We start from the raw sequence: 18298 nt of genomic DNA, 5'->3' as shown, positions 1-18298 counted from the left end.
ATCTATTGTTCCCGCGAGTTCCTTTTGACAAACCATCGCGGACATAAAAAAACAGTAATAAAAAGAAGCCATCTGTGCTCATGATAACCGAGCCAAAATAAATTCCGCAAGCACAGTCACGTAGGGTTGGCACTTCAACGCTCGGGCGGTGCACGCTTGATAAAGCTTACTTCCTGCCGCCCCCCCCCCCCCCCCCCTAGGCTGCAAACATGGAAACGGCCCGTTAGGCAGTTCTGCCTACCGCAGCGCCGCGTGGTGAGATATACGAATTCTGATCGCCAGTGATCTGTGCTAATATTTTTTGCTCGCGACTGTACACATCCATAGGCTCCCACCGTGGTTTCCACATAGTCCAGTGTTGCCTGCCAGGCCCACCGAGATAATCACGATGGATACCACCAAGCCCATCCCGTCCCACCGTGTTCACTGAAGTGTCCAGCGTGGTTTCCATTCAGCCCAATATTGTTTACTGAAAGTGCCAGTGCAGCCACCACAATTTCCACTCAATCCAGGGTGGCCCAAAGTCGCCATTAGTGCATCCAACATCTCTCCCATTCGCTCCAACAGCACCCAGCGTGGAAACCAACACTTCCAATCAGCCCACCGTTTTCTCCAACATGGAAACCAACACTTCCATTCGGCCCACCGTTTTCTCCAACATGACTTTTGCTGGAATTTTCAACAGGGCAGAATACATTTCAATCAATCATACAACAGTCACTCGCAAGGTCTTTTCCCAAAAGCAAACATAATACCAGTATTCAATCTATACAATTATAAGCTAACACTTGCATTCCAGCGCGAATTAAAAAGTCATCTTGAATCTTTGCATGAGTTGTCTTTACTGGAAAAAAGAACTGTTTGTTACCCCACACGTCATAAAGAGGAGTGGATTGTACCAACTCCTAGAACCAACTATGCAATGGAAAAATTATCCTTCACCCTTCCAACACTATTAAATAACTATAAAAAATCCGGGACTGACCTGTTTATTATATCTAAACGCGAATTACGACAGCTTCACTGCATACACTCCTAAAAATTGTACCTTTGTTCCTATGATATGTATATTTAATCTTTTGTTTATTGTACCTCTTTGTGCCCTCTGTATTTATTGCATTGTTGTTGTTTTTTCTTCTTTTTTCTTTCTACTGTATTTTATATTGGCTCTGCTAAATCGCGAAGAGTTTAGATGTGTATATTTATGTTGTTCCATGCCTTGCTGCTGTTGCCCTGTACAGGGGGGTTGTGGGCCTTTGTCAAGCTGCCGTTTACGAGCAGCTTTTACCCACAACCTCCTCCATCATACCGATGGAAATAAAGATTATTATTATTATTATTATTTGTTGATGGCACTGAGTCCGAACGTGGTCACTATATCCGAAACGTGGCTTCACTCAAATGTTTCAGATAATGAAGTTGTTCCACCATGTTATGCTATTCTGCGCAAAGATAGAGCATCGAGAGGCGGGGGTGTGGTCCTTATCTTGAGGGATGATATATCTTTCATGCCTATGCCTGATGTACCAAACGTAGAAAGTATTTGGTGCAAACTAAACATAGAAGGATATGTCCAGCACGTAGGGGCGGTCTATAGGCCACCAAACGCTGATCCCGAGTACTTGGTTCCTTTACTTAATTGCATGCACCGGCACATATTGGGTGACAAAGTTATTTTGGCTGGGGACTCTAATATTTCAGAACCGGACTGGAGCTCTCAAATACCGAAATCACTTTATAATAATGCTCTATCGGACATTATATTCGCATTTAACTTGAATCAACTTGTCCACACGCCTACTCGCATTCAAGGGTTGTACAGCTCGATACTCGATCTGGTTTTCGTTAGTGATTATTTTCCATCAACCGAAATAGACACTGAAATACTATAAGGCTTGTCAGACCATCAGCTTGTGTTATGCACTCTGCCTTTCCCTGTTCCTCTGGCTGTGAAAAAAGATAGATCGCCGATTTTAGCATTTGGAAAGGCAAATGACGCAGCCATTATGACATATCTCGTCCATGAATACGCCAATTTTCTTGAACTGTGTATGGATGATTCGTCAACCATTGATCAGGTCTGGGCATGTTTTAACGTTCACGTCAGGCATTGCATTGACAGTTTCATTCCCGCTGTAATTAAATGCACAAAGAAAAAGAATCCATGGATGACACGCGATGCGATCCACCTCAAGCGTAAAATCAAACGACTGAGAATATCAAATAAAATACGCCCGATTCCCAACTACCTTACTCGCCTTCACTCTCTAACTTATTAAAAAGCAAAATAAAGTCTATTAAACTGAATTATTGTAATAACACACTTAATGGGTTCATTAAAACAGCACCCAGCAAATTCTGGAGATATCTAAGTTCCCAACGCACAAGCAGCAAGGCAAAATCCACCGAAGGACTTGACGCTGACACCTTTAACACTCACTTTAAGTCAGTGTTCACACATGATAACGACTGCTGTGACCTTACCCCCGCATTGGAATGTAAGACCACGCTGTCAGGCACTCCTTCAATATCCGAGGCGGGAGTTCTTATGATGTTGTTAAACATGGATGATAAGAAATGTAATGCCCCACAACCGGGGCCTTTGAGGTAATAAATAAATTGGTTGGTTTATGGGTTTAACGTCCCAAAGCGACTAAGGCTATGAGAGACGCCGTAGTAGAGGGCTCCGGAAATTTCGACCACCTGGGGTTCTTTAACGTGCACTGACATCGCACAGTACACGGGCCTCGAATTTCTCCTCCAAAGAAATTCAGCCGCCGCGGCCGGGATCGAACCCGCGTCCTTCGGGCCAGCAGCCGAGCACCATAGCTACTGAGCCACCGCGGCGGCAATAAATAAATAAATAAATAAATGTGATGGACCAGATGGAATCCCGAACAAATTTTTCAAGCGATATGCCGAGCCTATAAGTAAATACCTCTGCCTAAAATATCAAAAATCAATCGACGAGTGTAGCCTTCCTGCAAAGTGGAAAGTAGCGAAAGTAATTCCGGTACATAAATCTGGCAATATTTCATCTGCAGCTAATTATCGACCCATATCACTGACATGTACAGTACATGCTGCAGATTACTGGAACACATTATTTTGAAATTTCTGACAAATTTTGTTGAAGTCAATAACATACTACACAGAAACAAACATGGATTTCGTAGTGGCTTGTCAACGACTACGCAACTAGTAGAAATTATGCATGATTTGGCACAGTGCCTCAGCAATCAGTCACAAATCGCTGCCCTTTTCCTGGATCTGTCGAAGGCTTTTGACCGAGTCTCTCATGCTAAACTCCACTTTAAACATACAGTTATACTTGGTGATGGACCACTCGTAAGATGGATTTATAATTACCTCTCTGACCGTTATCAATTTGTACAGTACGACCATCATGCCTCCAAGTTAGTACCTGTTCTTTCAGGAGTACCTCAGGGTACAGTTTTAGCCCCGCTGTTGTTTCTACTTTTTATTAACGACATATCAAATGAAACCGAAGTAAAAATGCGACTATTCGCGGATGACTGCGTGCTGTACCAAGAAATAAAAGACTCTAATGACCAGGTAAAACTTAACAATGCTCTAGGAAAAATTGCAGTCTGGTGTAATAAATGGCAGATGGTAATTAATTTCGAAAAAACGGTCTCTATGTCTGTTACAAAGAAAAAGTGTAAATTAGATTATGTATATTCTTGGAATAACATGAATATCCGTAGTGTGACCGAATATCGATACTTGGGTGTAGTCATCACTTCTTACTTAAACTGGACTACGCATGTTCAAACCATAGCCAGCAAAGCATTGAACAAGTTATTTTTCCTTAAAAGGGCCCTTCGTTATTCTACATCCGATACAAAACTTCTTGCTTACGTCACTTTTATCCGTCCGGTCTTAGAATACGCCAACATAACTTGGTTCCCCCACACTAAAAACAACGTTAATACGCTCGAGATGGTGCAAAGGAAAGCCGTGCGCTTTATCTTCAACTGCTATGGCCGCATGCATTCAGCCACAGATCTTTTACGCACGGCAGGGCTTCACACGCTGACCAGCCGTGCCAAATCACACCGTTTAAAGTTTTTGTATCTACTGCTTAATAACGCATTAATGATGTCTCCCACAGATGTTGTTCGTATAAGCACTACACGAGGAACACGTCACAAACATGCACTCACCCTTGAAGAATATTTCTGTCGCAGTAATACTTTCCAATATTCTTTTTTTTCCACAAGTTGTTCGAGATTGGAATCGCTTGCATCCGTCAGTCACGGCCCAGCGCACCATAGACAAATTTATTACCCTCGCTGAGAGCTTTGTGATTTCATTCCTCTCATCATAACCTTGCTCATATTCTTGTATTACAGTACTTTTCTCAGTGTATTTGTGGTACTCAAGTGCCATCATCAGTTTGGTGACACGATTGCTTTATTTATTATTGCCATTTGTATTGCATATTGTTACGGGACGGCGGGCCCGCGCAGAGAAAGGCACAGAGACTCAGACACAGGAAACTCAGACATAACCGGCCGGGGCGATTCACCTTTGTTCTCTATCTCACGCGCTAGCGCCGCGCGCTCTCCCCTCGCGCTCGCCCCGCGCCTCTTCTTTATTTGTATACCGCAGCGCGCTCTTAGTTGCGAAGGTCGTATGCCGTTACATCTTTCCACCGGGGGGGGGGGGAGAGGTGGAAGATAAGAGTCTCTTCCAGCCTCCAAGATAAGAGGAGGAAGACACCGCTGGTGTCCCCTAGCGCGTGCTTCGCTTTGCAGGCGGCATCGAACTCGTCCCGATGAGCCCGGGCTGAGGTTCTTCGCACCGGCGCAGCTTGGTGCGCAGGAGGCATCGTCACGTTGTGATGACAGTGTCGTCTGACACGAGACGGTCTCGGTAGATCCCGGGGCTGCTTGTAGGCGACTCCTCGCCGTACGAAAACTGCGAGGGCTTCTCGCACCGCGGGACTTGGGATGGCGTTCACGGAGCAGCGCTCCACTTAAGGGGCGGCATTCAGGAAGGGAGGCCTGGTGCTGGTACGGGAGGGCGGCACTAGGGAGGACGTGGGAGCCAAGTCGGGATCACGGTGGGTGCCGGAGACATAGCTCTTCATGTTGGAGACATGTTCCGGAAAAATGTGGTGTACACCGCGTGGTCGAAGCTCGGGGAGGTCTTCTAGACGGTACGTAACGGGGCCGAGCCGTGCAACTACACGGTAAGGGCCGCGGTATCGGGGCAAGAGCTTCGCGGCACGGCCAGTCGCGCGGATGGTGCGGCGAACGAGGACCAAGTCACCGGACCGAAAGGAGGGAGGTGGTGGTGCTGCAGCATTGGCCACTTGCGCACGCGCATGGGCCGTGAGAAGGTTGCGCTGAGCGTCGAGGCGGGCGGAACGAAGTCGTTGGGCGCAGTCAGTCGGTGACGCAGTAGGATGGCGAAGGCCCAACTGCGCGTCGAGAGGGATGGAGGGCGTTCTGCCATAGACGACTGAGAACGGCGTGACATGCGTTGTTTCTTGAGCCGCAGTGTTGAGTGCAAAAGCTGCAGTAGAAACAAAACGATCCCAGTTTGTGTGGGACGGAGCGACGTAGGAGGCGAGTATATCCGTAAGGGTGCGGTTGACACGCTCCACGAGGCCATTGCACTGGGGATGATTGACGGATGTAGTGGAATGCGCAATGCCGAAGGAGCGGAGGGCACGCTCAAATTCTTGGGACATAAAGCAGCTCCCGCGGTCCGTGATGAGGCGTTGTGGCACACCATGCCGAAGAACAAGATGTTGTTCCACAAACAAGACGGCATGAGCGGACGACGTGTCGGGAACGGGCAGTGCTTCGACCCACTTGGAGAAGTAGTCGACCGCAACCAGAATATACCGGTTGCCGGCGCGTGTCTTCGGGAACGGGCCCAAATGATCCAGTCCAACCAGTTCGAAAGGTGAACTCGGCGGCGAAAACGCCTGCGGGGGTGGCTTGGTTACTCGTGTGGATGACTTCCTGAACTGGCACGTCTGGCAGGACGCCACGTGTTCCTTGACGTCTCTGGACATATTAGGCCACCAAAAGCGCTCCGACACTCGTGCGTAGGTTTTGCTGCGACCAAGGTGACCAGCCGTGGGAGCGTCGTGTAGGCCGCGCAAGATTTGCGACCGCAGTGTTGCCGGCACAACTGGCAACCACACGGGTGGTCGACCACGGAACCACTTCACATGACACAAGAGGTTATCCTTCATTTGATAGACCCGGCGCAGTTTGCGGAGACCTGCGCCGACGGCGGTGCCAAGGGAGTGGATTATGGCAGCAACGTAGGTATCTTGCGCTTGCGCAGTCCTGAGGTCCGTCAAAGCTGTCACGGAACAAGGGTGGCGAGAAAGGAAATCGGCATCCTGATGTGCAGAGCCGCGCCGATGCACTATGGTGAAATCATACTCTTGAAGTTGCAGGGACCAGCGTGCAATCTTGGCATTTAAGTGTTTGGCAGACTGCAGCCAAGTCAGAGCGCTATTGTCCGTGACGATGGTAAAGTGACGGCCGTACAAGTAGGGACGGAACTTCTCGACGGCCCAGACAACGGCGAGGCACTCGAGTTCTGAAGAGTGGCGGCGGCGCTCAACGTCGGAAAGGTGGCGGCTGGCATAAGCTAGGACTTTATGGTCACCAGACTCGTCTTCCTGCAGAAGGACAGCGCCGAGCCCATCTTGGCTGGCATCCGTGTGGAGGACGATGGGGGCCGATTCGTTGTAATGGGCCAACGTAGGAGGCTCGAGGAGCGCGTGCTTGACGTCAAGGAACGCGAGCTGTTGGGCCGGTGTCCAACTCCACGCTGCATTCTTCTTCAGTAGGGCGGTCAACAGAGCGCTTCGCTTGGCAAAGTTGGGTATAAAACGACGGAAGTATGAAGCAAATCCGAGGAAACTTTTGAGCTCCTTGGCAGTGGTGGGAGCTTCGTAAGCCGTAAGCGCTTTTAGCTTCTCCGGGTCGGGACGGATGCCATGCCGGCTCACAACGTGACCCAAGTACGTGACCTCGGCGAAACCGAAGAAACATTTCTTTGGTTTTAAGCGAAGCCCAGCAGAGGTAAGGGCTTCGAGGACGAGTTTGAGTCGCCTTTGGTGTTCATCAAACGTGGCCGCATAGACAATGACGTCATCCAGGTAGACCAGCGCCATAGTCCACTTCATATGGCCTAAGACGCGGTCCATGAGGCGCTGAAAGGTGGCTGGAGCATTTGAGAGACCGAACGGCATACGGTTGAATTGGTAGAGGCCGTCGGGAGTCACGAATGCTGTCTTTTCCACATCATTGGGGTGAACAGGCACCTGCCAGTAGCCCCAGAGCAGATCTAGGGTGGAAAAATAACGGGCCCCCTTCAGGCGGTCAAGTGCATCGTCGAGGCGGGGCAGCGCGTACACGTCGAGACGAGTGATAGCGTTCAATTTGCGGTAATCTACGCAGAAGCGGAGTGTTCCATCCTTCTTGCGCACAAGGACGACAGGGGAGGACCAAGGGCTACAAGAAGGGGCGATGATTCCCTGGTCAAGCATGTCGCATACGTGCTGCTGGATGACTCTCCGTTCAGCTGGCGCGACACGGCGAGGTTGGTGATGAATAGGCCCACGGTTTTCGGTGTTTATCCGGTGTTGGGCCCAGGAAGTGCACCCGAGTTCACTGGCGCTTAGAGCAAGGCAACTGCGATGCTCGAGCAGCAAGGCCTTCAGAGAGGCGAGCTCCGCGCAGGTCAGGGTGGGCCCAAAGTTAAATGCGTCCCATGATAGGACCGCCGGCGCTGGAGTGTGGTGAGATGGTTTTTCATGCTGCAAAGACGCAACCGGTGATGCTGAGTCCAAGACTGACGCTGCACCCAATTGCGTGCCGGGAGTCAGCACGAGCGGTGCGCGGCTGATATTAAGCATTAACACGTGGACCTCTCCATTGAGCACCGACAGAAGGCTTCGAGGGGAGGTCATCTCTCGGGCCGGAGCCGAACACCGGGTAGGTTCGAAAATCACATCCGCTGTGATCGGATTCTCAGACTTGGCATGCACCCAAGTTGCCGCACCCGGTGGCAGAGTCACGGCGGTCGCCACAGTCACGGTAGTGACGTCGACTGGCTTGACTCGACGTGGCCACTTCGTTCCGAGGTAGCGCACAGACCCTGAAGCACGCTTGGTCGCCGACACCAGGGACTGCCACAGGGTGACACCGACGCTGGAAATCTAGTTAAGCCAACCCGGCCCACACAGAGTTTGGCTCGCACGTGGTTCTGTGGTGGTAAAATTGAGAACGACTCCGGCTTGCTGGCACCACCCGCAACCGAGGACCACTGGCCAAATAGGGCTGTCCACGACAACAAACTCGGTGGAGATGGTCTTTCCGAGTGCTGTCAGGTTGACGGTAACACGTCCGACTTGCTCCACCGGGGCGCCGTTAAAAGCTACGAGCCGGGTTTTGGCGGCCGGAAGAAGCAGGTGGGGCGCGTTGACAATAAGCGATTTGTCGAGCACATTAACAGCCGCTCCAGTGTCGACCAAGGCCGCTACGTGCCGATCAAGCAGGGCGACGTCAAGGAGCACGTAGGGAGCTTCCGTTGTCATCGAAGCCGACGAAAGAAGGGGACGCGGCGAACTAAGGAGTGCGGGGACGGACTTTATCCGGGGGCACCGTTCCACCGAATCGTTTTCCGACGTCGGAGGGCCAGCACAGTCCCTCGCGTAGTGTCCCCTCAGGCCGCAGCGGAAGCAGGTCGTGCGGGTGTCATTACGCCTGCGTCGGGTAGAGGCCGCTGTGGGGACTGAGAACCGAGGAGCCTGCACCGGGACGCTGTGCTCGGAAGACGGTGGCGACCCCCGCGTGGCCAGCAAAGTCGATTCCGCCTCGACGGCGAGCGCCATGGCGGCGCGGACGGACTCAGGACGCCCAGAGCGGACCAAGCGCTGCACCTCAGGGAGTCGGATGGCGTCGACGAATGCCTCGGTGCCGACCAGGGCCACGGCGTTCTGAGGCGCCCCCGGCAACGACTGCAGAGCCAGGCGTTCAATGGCGGCGGCGAGGTCTTGGTATGTCTCCCCGGGCTCTTGACGGCGGACTCGCAGGCGGTGGTACTGCACACGGGGGTGACCTGAGGCACTGTAGTGGTCGGCGAGGAGGCCCGCCAGGACAGTATAAGAGCCCAGCTGGTCAGGCGGCACGTTCTGCAGCAGCTCAGTCGCGCGGCCTCTCAGTTTGGCGACGAGCATCTGTGCCTTCATCTGCTCGTCCCAGCCTCTCGCCGCCGCAATACTGTCCAGCTGGATGCGGTAAGCATCCCACGAAATGGTGCCGTCGAACGTGGGCAACTCCACGACGTCCAATGATGCGCCCGCGCCGAGCACGCTGTTGGCGGCTACGACCGCAGGTACAGCGACGGGAGAGCTGGGTACAGCGGTGGCGGGGACGTCCAGAGGCACCGGACCCGTGTTCGGCTCGACTGGCAGAAGGCGACGGAAGTCGCGCCGGATCGCCTCCATCTCCCCAGCCTGGGCAGTCAGACGGGCCTCCCATGCGTCCATCCGCTGAGTAAAAATATCGAGGAGGCGCTCAATACCGGCGTCCAGCCGCTGCGGAGAACCGAGCCCCTCCGAACGCCCAGGTGTAGCGATGCCGGCCGCGGCGTCGTCGGCGCCGTCGGCTGGTGGCGGAGTCCTGTCGACTGGCACGTCGGGGACTTGATTCTGGGAGCGGGTGAGCGGCATGATCCCACCGCTGCCACCAAATGTTACGGGACGGCGGGCCCGCGCAGAGAAAGGCACAGAGACTCAGACACAGGAGACTCAGACATAACCGGCCGGGGCGATTCACCTTTGTTCTCTACCTCACGCGCTAGCGCCGCGCGCTCTCCCCTCGCGCTCGCCCCGCGCCTCTTCTTTATTTGTATACCGCAGCGCGCTCTTGGTTGCGAAGGTCGTATGCCGTTACAATATTTTGCTTTTATTTTCTACTGTTAAAAAAATAGCACTAAACCTGTATCTGTATCTTTTGCCGTCTACTTTAAAAATCACAAGAAGGAATTCACAGCTTTCCGAAATAAATAATAAATAAATATTGGTGCAAACAGGAATAGCGCAAGTCTGGGTGCCGAATTTTGATTTCTAGGCAAACACAATCGCTAAACGACAAGCACACACGACATTTATTCCGGTGGAACTGCTCGACGTTTTCTAGCTGACCATTTCGAGTTCTCCATATGGCGGCAACAGGCCGCCTGTTTTAATTGTATATTATGTGCATATCTACCATTTAAGAGAGATTACTCACCCGAGCTTCATCCCGAGTAAGGTCGGGAACATGCACTAGCGGCCGAAAACAACGCTGAGGGAAGATGAGGAAGTAAAAATTATCAAGATGGTATCACGAATGTCAAATAAATTAGGAAGTTCCTGCACCGCCTTTAAAATATAAGGAATGCAATTCCGGAACATAGTTTATCTTGAAATAAAAAAGCGGACATTTTCTTCGAATGTCGCTGCTGATTTTAGCTAGAAGTCCATTCGGCCGCGGCCTAAGCGTGCGCTATTAGCGCTTTTTTGTTTTAATTAACGGCACCTGCGAGTTGTAATTTAGTCAGAGTACATTTGCACATCATCACTTTCACGAGTCAGTATTCATTCGGGAAGGTCAACGTTAGAATAAATGATTGTCTCACACTTTTTAGTAATTTCTGCGTTGTAGCCTACACTGATAAACGATACAAAATTCTTGAAAAGCTCTATTTATGAATATTGTTGAATGGAAGTATCCTTGCGTTTTCTTAGATTGAGCGCGTTATGTGGTTCTTTAGATGGCTAAACATTTTGGATTATTGGATGTATGGGTTATTAGATATTTAGGATGAACTAAATATGCTTTAAAACCAGCTGAGGTGTCCGCCGCGGCGGCTCAGTGGTTATGGCGCTCGGGTGCTGGCCCCAAAGACGCGGGTTCGATCCCTGCCACTGTGGTCAAATTTCGATGCAGGGGAAATTCTAGATGCTCCTATACTCTGCGATGGCAGTGCGTGTTAAAGAACCGTTTGATATTCGAAACTTCCGGAGCCCTTCACTACGGCGCCTCTCATAGCCTCAGTCGCATCGGGACGTTAAACCTCAATAAACCAATAAACCAAACAAACAAGCTAAGGCAATCAAGATCCACTCTTCTTCATAAGAAAATGAGTAGTGTCCATGTATGATATCTGTCTTCCTTTTTACGAAGATATTTTGCACGCAGCTATAGATTATCCTGCTATCCTCGTCAACAACTTTCCCCTCCCTTCACTGAGAAACCTATGAACAACTAGTGCATAAAATGCCAGAAATCGACAGCCGTCTATTGCACCTCCGGGAAGCCCGTAGAAGCCTAACCAAGGGATCGGAAACACAGTACAACAGGCGACTTATCTACGCATACCCCAACTTACAGCTCAAGCTGAATAGCACACTCTAACCCTGGCCAGAGAGAAATGGGACCAGCTGGGCAACTCACTGCAGGGTACACCCGGCATAGCCAAAACCTGGGCCTGCTTAGACACAAGGCTGATCCTGCTAAGTGCAAGTCTGAAAACAGCAAGGATTTGCAACGCATCACCAAACAACGCATCACTCAAGCTTTCCTGGGCGACGATGCAGTCCTGCTGCATAAGATCACTAACCGGTACATTGAAGCAGCCAGCTATGGCGCAAAAAACACGGCACCAGGACGGCATAGCATCGGTAATGCAATCATGCGAAACCTGGGACCTAAGCAGATTACTAGCTTTACCAAGTACCTAAACTGACTTTGGGACGCAGGGACGGTACCCCAAGTGTGGAGGCATGCGGAGAACGTAATGATCTTTTAGCCGCGGAAGAAACCAGAATTAAACAATCTCAGACCCATCTTTCTGACATCGTGTCTAGGCAAGCTCTATGAAAGGGTCATGCAATCAGTCTGCAGAACTACCTGGAGAAGAACGACCTTCTACCCAAAGCCATGTAGGTTTCCGCCAGCACCTGTCGGCGCAAAGCACCCTCCTAGTCTTAAAGATGAAATCTTAACTAACAGAGTGGCGGAGTGGACTAACATACCCAAGTTTGGCGAAATATTGTCGTAGCCACAGACCTCAAAGGGGCATTTTACAACGTCAGCGATGACGCAGTATTGACGCGGCTAAGTCGACTAGGCAGCGGCAAGAAGATCGACCATCATATTAGAGGCTACCTAACGGACCAATCAGCAACCATCGGAGTAGGAGAACTTAGGTCGGACAAGCTGGCAAAGCTGAATAAAGCCACCCCGCAAGGCTCAGTGATCTCCCTTTCAGGGCTGCTTGAATGACCCTACTACTTCAAAGGCCTCTGCCAGCCTATGTACCCCCTTTTGCCAAAAGTAACCGAGCAGCACGTTTTTGTTTCTCAACCGTACAACGGAGCCTTTACGGCACCGCTAAGACCGAAATCTGTCAAAACGTGAAGACAGGGGTTCACCTTACTTTACCGAGATTCAGAGCTTAATGGCTGCTATAAGTGCTTCGCCGTGCGGCTAAGAAATAAACCACCGTTGGTCGGTTAATTTGGGAAAGTTGCATGATGACGATATCACGGTGTGGTCAAACGTGGGATGACTTAGTACGGCATCTTTCTCAAAACCGGCGTGATGAAAGGAGCCAAATTACAGTTTACTTTATCTGAAACCTAGCTGTGAGAATATATCCCACGAAAAAAAAGCTTACGTCTACTTCATTGCTACCCCGTTACTAGCTGACATTTCAGGTTATGTTTCAACCCACTCCATCACTCTCTCAAGTATCCAGTCTTTGTGCCGTTTATTAGAAGCAGAAAACATTAGTGTTACATCTCTCTCAAAACAGGCTGGATACACGAAGGTAAGTTTCAGTTTACTTTCTTGACAGCTAGCTGCGAGCAATCTGTGTTACATATCAATTTTCCGCCTACTCCACTGCTGTTTCATTTTTTTTACGCGACATTTCAGTTATTTTTAGTGCTACTCTGAAGTATAAAATGTTCTCTCTGACGCAGATTCAAGGTAGAAATCCTTAGAGCGGCGTGTTATCTTTCTGAAAAACAAGCTTCAAGCAAGAAAGCGAATTTAAGTTTGGTGTCTTTGAAGGATAGTTGTGAACAAATGTGTCGTGTATAAACTCTCCGCGCACTTCACTGCTACTGCACGTTCTACGCGACATTTCAGGTTATTTTTCATTCCACTATATTACTGTATCCGCTATCCGATCTTCTCTTCAATATTGTTTCCAAGCAAAACACTTCAGTGCGGAGTGTTACCTTTCTCAAGCCAGGCTTGAGGCAAAACTAAAATTTCACTCTACTTTCGCTGGAAGTTAGCTGGAAGGGATTGTGTCGCGAACAAATTTTCCATCTTCATCGTTTCTACTCTATTTCTATGTAACATTTGAAGATACTTTTCTTGCCCGCTTGTTATTCCCTCGGCTAGTCCTTGTCCACTCTGACGTTCTCTCCATAGAAGACATTTGACGGTGGTATGTTATCTTTCTTTATCAAAGCAGGGTTGATGCAAAAATGTAAGTTTGAATTTTACTCTCCATGAAAGCTAGCTGGAAGGGGTTGTGGCATGGAGAAATTTTGTGCCTCCTTTTTGCTACTCAGAATCTATGTAACGTTCCAAGATTTTTTACGCCGCTGCGTCACTCTCTCAACTATCGTTTGACCTTTATGATTTTCTTTTCAGCTGGAAAGCTTAAGTGCGGTCTGTTATCTTTATCAAAGGAGCCTTGATGCAATAAGGCGAATTTCAGTTTCATATAAATGAAAGGTAGTTGTGCGTAACGTGTCACGAGTAAACGTTCTGCCCTCTTCTTTTCTATTTCACTTTTACGTCATAGTTCATGGTATTCTTCGTGCCTGCCACTCTCTTATCCTCTAAAATGTGCATTGTTATCCCTGATGTTATTTCAATGGTGAAAACTGTAGTGCGGCGTGTTTTCTCTATCAAACCAGGTTTAGTGCAAGAAATTAAGTTACAGTTTACTTTCTCGTAAAGCTACCTATGAGGAAATGAAATACCTATGAGGAAATTTTTCACCAACTTCGCTACTACTCCATTTTCTTCGTGACATTTAATGTTACTTTTCATGCGACTCTATCCAATGTTCTCCCCGACGTTGTTTCGAAGCAGAAAAATTTAGTGCGTCGTGCTGTTTTTCACAAAACGAGCTTCATAAAAGTAGGCGAATTTCAGTTTACTTTCTCAGAAAGCTAGTTTTGAGGACCTATCAAACGAATAAAGCTCCCGCCCCCATCACTGGAGCTACATTTATACAACTCATTTCATGATATCTCTCGAGCAACTCTATCGTTTTCTACATTATCAGTCGTCTTGTCTGGCGCTGCTTTCGGGGAGAAAACTTTATTTGTTCAAGGAACTTTGCGGCATATTTGTCTGATTAAAAGAATTTATTGATTTCATGCTGTTAAGGCCTCTCAATCCGTCAAGTGCCTTCCTTTGTAAATATATTCAGTTCCGGAACAGCAGTCAAAATATGACTTTCATGCTATGTTCTCTGCAGTGAACACGCACGATATTTTCATCTTTTTCTGGCACTTAAATCATCCGGTCAGATGTTTAGGGGAATCCACCAAGGTGGAGTAAATTTGTAATAAGAGAGTAATTACTCATTGGCATCCACCCAAGCGCAGCCATACGGCTACAAAGGACAGCTAGAGAAAGCTGTATAGCTTGCCTTTGTAGCCGTATGGCTGCGCTTGGGTGGATGCCAATGAGTAATTACTCCCTTATTAAATCATCCCACACAATCTTCTTTTCATTTCCGCTTTTCAATAAATCTCAACCACAACATCCTCTGCCATTTTTAATTCCATTACCAAAAGTTTTTCGTTTCTTCTCACCTTTACGCTATCCTGCTGTAAATTCAATACTTTTCTTTTTGTAATTTGTAACAACTACCAAAAGTTTTAGACGCCAATTTTAATGCTTTAGTAGCGCGACTCTCGCTTGCTCAAAATTTGTTTATTTTTTGGCTTGGCGCCACGTGGATGGTGGGGCGGAAGTCTGACTGAAGAATTCTGAGAGAAAGAGGAGAGGCAGCAGTACGATTACTAATTTATGCGCCAGAAAGAAGCGCCCATTGTAGCCGCCACCGTTGGAGCTGAAGAAACGTGCTAGAAGGGAAAAGCGAGAAGGAGGTGTTGATAGGCAGTGCCCCCACATGGGTGCAAAATGGACAAGATGCCATTGCGAGGCGAATATTATGAGCAAATATCCAGATGCGGAAATGAAAACAATACAGCCGATGTAGAAATGCATCATGGCATTGCATGACAGTTTGTGACCTTTGTTTCTGACGCTAACGCCCATTCACTGCAGTGCTTCATAACATCTTGCAAATTTATGTCATTTGCTGTGCGTTTTTTAAAAGACTGCCTCATAGAAGTTACAGAAAGTCATTGTTTACTTATGGTAGATTACCTCTTTATTTTTGTATATTTGCAAATGTACCCTTTAACAGCATCCCGTTCGATCACTTTTTGTGCTTTGCCCAACTTTCGCGTTTCGCATTCTTGTTATCCTAGCTTCCCGGCTCATGTTCTGCAATTTATGCTGTCGTGCCCATTTTCCCTTCTAAGGCCTCACATCACTCCCTTCCTGCCTCAAGCTTCACCAGAAAGTTTCACCAGACACCCAAAGTCAATACCACTTCTTCTTTGTCTATTCGGCAAGAACTTTAGGTGACTCTTTCTTTTTTATGTTACTAATCTCAGAAATTCTGCCTTCAGTTCGCTCCAGTCAACTATCATTTTCGCTTACACCTGTTCCTTGCTACTGATTGTGCATTGTGCTCTTTTATTTTGACTTTATCTTGCCTTTAGAAGCCGTTGTTATATTGCGGAATTGGTTTCTGGAGAACTAGTTTTGCCTCCTTCTTGCTTTTCATGATCAAGAGCTGATCAGCACAGCATTGTTTCAAAAGCTCCTCGTTCTACTTACACGTTTATACATCGACCATGCCTTCGACAAAATTGCATCTTTCATACATTTGACGTGGAAAATAAGCCAATTTTGAGGTCCTCTTCGAGACCATTTTTCTTTCTTACACTACAGGGGCCTTTGAAACATACCTGCCTGTTCTTATAGGGTGCTATTTGTCCCACAATTCTAGTAGTGGCCCTTCATTCACACATTTTTGCCTTCATCGTTTATTTAGGCTCGTCATTAAAATGTTCCACTTCCTCCCCTTCTTTAGTGCGGAAATATTCCCTTAGTTTTACAGAGGCACGCCGAGGTTGCTTCCCTTCCACAGGAAAATGCAATGCTTGATGTTCGTGTTTAGTCTGGCGGTTAAGGCAGCCTTTCGAGTGAAAATAAATGTTAACGGTATTTGTTCATCCTCAAAAGTTCATTCGTATTAATTTTCTTCCCCTTCAGAGCACTAAAACACAGGAAGTAAGTCTCGATATACTTTTTCGATTGCTGCGTTAGAAAACTGTACGGTAGCGAAGACAAAAAATTGCCGTCCTCTATTGTGCCGCCAGAGTGCGATGCACACGAATGTGAAGAAGCAAAGATCGAAAAATTGTTTTCCAATTCAAATAACGCAAGATGTGAGGATATGTGTTTTATGCCACTAGTATGCTTGGTCTGAGCCACTGTATTTAATACTTACTTGGTACCTTTCATAATGAATATTCTTGGCAATTGTATAACAGTGCTGTTAGCACCCATCGAGAATTAAGGGGCGAGAAATTAATGAGCGTTACGCCTGGTGTTGCTGGTTGGTACTTTTTCCTTCTCAAAATAGACAAAAGCAGCCTAGGCTAGATTAAAAAAGAATCAAACAAGGCGCTCAGCACTAAACCACTATTCTGTAATTAGGCTTGCGATAGACTCAATATTTTACAGGTAAGTCAAGCACGTTGCCATTTTTCAAAGCATAAAAAGTGTCCAGTACTGCATTTTAGTACTAAACATTTTAGTACTACGAGAGTGCAAAAAGGCGTGTGGCTGTCTTATTTTCGCAGGTCAAAAGGTAAGTTATTTTGGCTTTGACAACCCACGTTCTGCCAGAAAATAGGGTGGCAATTAGTTTCCAAATCCCAAGAATAATAATAAGATAGACCTCTACATCGCTTTGAAAACGAGCACACTGAACGAGTACAGCGAATTTGAATCATACTGACAGAAAGTAATATGACAAAACTGAAAGAAAGGATGAGAAGATGTTTCCAAAGTGAACAAAACCACTGTTGAGCCCATTCACAGCGTCTCTGAACCAATCATGTATAGACAAAAAAAAATGATAGCTGCTTTACCAAAAAAAAAAAAATGCTTGTGTGCTGACTCGTTCTTCTGACCTTCATACCAGTCATTTTTACTTGCAGCACAGCAGTACGCCTCGGTGCGCTTGCATTAAATCGACAATCCTTCAACCACCTTCAATTTCGCTAAGTTGAAAAGCCCCAGACAACAGAGAATACCATTGATGCCATACTTCTCGGCTTCAGGAGTGGGAGGTGGTCTCTCTTTCAGAATTTCTATCCATGGAAATGCAAAATCACTCAATAGCTGGCGCCAGTGAGGAGCATGTGTTTGCAGATTTTGCGGTATCTTTTTTTTCCCGAGTTAATACTTGTCTACAGTGCCCGGTTATGCTGAGTTTACTTTCCCCTGGCACTTTAGCGTCCAAATAATAGAATTTTTGTCCACTCCCGAGTTTCTCTACGAGTGTAGTGGCTTTGCTACATAAAAATGTGTCTGAGTACGTGGCCTCGTTGAAGGTTTTGTGTTTTCCGGTGGCTTTCAGCCTGATTCCATTCAAGACTAACTTTGTCACTATAAATACAAAGGAAGGCAACACTGAAAACAGAACGGAATAGTGGAATGACTCAACCTTTTTATTTGTGATGTTCGCCAATTTGAAATTATTTCATAATTGTATTATGAGTTAATAACCATCGATTAGAAAACAGAAGAAAACGACCATGTATCCCCGGTGGGAACCCAACCCACGACCACCGAATTTTGCGTACGGTGCTCCACCAACCGAGCTACGGCGGCGGTTGACGAACATGCTTTCGGTGATATTTATGTTGCGTGCAACCGAACTTTAGAGTGCTCACCAGCGCCACCCTCGTGAGTAGTGGTGGATGTAGTACGTTCTGCACATCCCTGAGTGCCAAGTAGAATGTCATCAGATGGCGAGGGTGGAAGCTGTCCGAGGACTTTCTTATGCTATACCTACGGCATCTAGATTGGTCGAACCTGCATGCCACTATGTGCCTTGTGCCTTGCGG

The sequence above is a fragment of the Amblyomma mixtum genome, chromosome 7, assembly GCF_055824585.1.
Source record: "Amblyomma mixtum isolate Tamu chromosome 7, ASM5582458v1, whole genome shotgun sequence".
Taxonomy (NCBI): Eukaryota; Metazoa; Arthropoda; class Arachnida; order Ixodida; family Ixodidae; genus Amblyomma; species Amblyomma mixtum.
The sequence above is the reverse complement of the archived record's forward strand: the minus strand, read 5'-3'. Positions refer to the sequence as shown.